We start from the raw sequence: 2,270 nt of genomic DNA on the forward strand, positions 1-2,270 counted from the left end.
AGAAGTCCATGGTTGCGGTTTTGCCGGGCCCCCTCCTCACTTCACCGAGGATCGAGAATTCTACCATTTCATGGTCGCTAAGCCCAAGACGGCCTCCGACCACCACATCTCCCACCAGTCCTTCTCTGTTTGTAAACACCTTCACCAAATGCATTTGGTTCCAATATTTCTAGATCCAATCAATACACCTCATCCAAGAGTGTATGAGTAAGTCTGAAGAAGCTGTCCAGCTGCTCCAAAACAATGCAGCCAAACAGAAGAACTGAGCAGAGAACATGCCTAATACCCCCTTGGTTTTAGAAGGATCTGCAAGCAAAAAAAAAGTTGTAACTGCTGCCTTGAGAGGGGAAAACATTCTAACAAAGAGTTGACGTATTGGGAAAAGAAGTGATGGAGGACGAAGAGTGATTTAGAGAAATAAGAAAGAAAAAAAGTAGGACACATGCCCCCTAAGTTACTGCCTTAAAGAGCTGGAATTGAAATGTCTCACTTCTGTCCTCAGAAAATACAAAACAACTCACAACTCACAAAACGCACCTTATACCTATTTTTGCAAGGCCCATATAGAAGATGTTGGTTTAAGAGTTCAGCATTCTCTCAGCTCAATTGCAGAGATCTGTGTGATGAATCCAGCCCTGCCCCCCCAAAACGGGACTCACTTTTATTTGAATAAAAGTAACGGAGAAGGTAGTGGGGTGTAGAGGGGAGGAAGAGAAAAATGTTTTCAAACAGTAAGGTCTAGAGTTCAAATGTTAAAAATGCCAATTAAGATTATTCTTTCCTTTTTCCTTTTATTATTTGGAAATGAATAGAGTTTCACTTCATAATGATTTTGCAGAACCAAACTGTTGGTGTGATGTTCATCCTCCAAAACCTGCTAGGGACAGATGCCTATCCCTCAAAACCTGCTAGGGACGCTGCCTTCGTAACAGGACGCTCTCCCCACAACGCTGAACAGCAGAGAGCAAGGCACTGCATTCATCAAACAAAATATTAAGTAATTGGTCCTTAAGCAATTACTACCTACCCTGTACGCTAAACAGGACAGAGAAGGCACTGGAAAAGAGACTTTCAAAACGTGGCATCGGGCTATTATAAAACATCTGTGCTAAGCAGAAAAATAAGGATGGAAAAGTCGCCACTCAGTGAGGAGACAATTTTAGTGTTCCCTGACTGAAGTACTTGACTTTAAAACTTCACTGTTTTAAAAAAATCAACTTTTTTCTGCAGTGGATGAATATGTGATATTATCAAATTACAAAAGAATTACTCTAAAAAAACCAAGAAAATTGATCACAAGCTTGCTGTTCTTGCCACCACACAGTCAGAAACAGGAGAGAATATTTTCATTTTACACACCAATCTCCTAAATCATGGTATACCTTCCTGCATGAAATCCAGTTAACTGCAAGGTAACACAAGATGCTATAATTCCAATGGGAAAAGCTAAATCAAAATAAAGCAAAGCACTTTTGAAAATAGTAGATATTTAAGAACAGCTCCACCACACAAGCTCCTTGTCTTGCATAGCTTTCCCCGAGTTACAAGCCCCATTCAACTGTTTAAGGGAAGGCTAAAAACACGAGTGAATGTAATGAAAACTGAGCACCCAAATCTGACAGATAGCGTGAGAAAGAAGTTACAAGTAATGAGCTAGAAGTATGATTTTTTTAATATTGAAACAATGCTGCATTAATGAGTCTCTGCAAAGACTCTGCTTCTGCAAAAATTTACACTAGTTTCAGGCAGCAAGTTTAAACACTATAAATACGATAGATAATAACTTTATATGATTATTTAAAGTGGTATCAAAAAGACTTTTCTTAATTTAGACTCATAGAATCATAGAGTAGTTTGCGTTGGAGGGGACCTCTAAAGGTCATCTAGTCCAACCCCCTGCTGTGGGCAGGGACATCTTCAACTACATCAGGTTCCTCAGGGCCCCGTCCAACCTGACCTGGAATGTTTCCAGGGATGGGGCAGCCACCACCTCTCTGGGCAACCTGTGCCAGTGTTTCACCACCCTCAGCATAAAAAATTTCTTCCTTACAGTCTAAACCTACCCCCCCTTTAGTTTAAAGCCATTCCCCCTTGTCCTGTCGCAACAGGCCCTGCTAAAAAGTTTGCCACCATCTTTTTTATAAGCCCCCTTGAAGTACTGATAGGCTGCAATAAGGTCTCCGCAAAGCCTTCTCTTCTCTAGGCTGAACAACCCCAACTCTCTCTCAGCCCTTCTCCATAGGAGAGGTGTTCCATCCCTCTGATCATTT

Source organism: Aptenodytes forsteri, unplaced genomic scaffold, assembly GCF_000699145.1.
Source record: "Aptenodytes forsteri isolate BGI_AS27 unplaced genomic scaffold, ASM69914v1 Scaffold296, whole genome shotgun sequence".
Lineage (NCBI taxonomy): Eukaryota > Metazoa > Chordata > Aves > Sphenisciformes > Spheniscidae > Aptenodytes > Aptenodytes forsteri.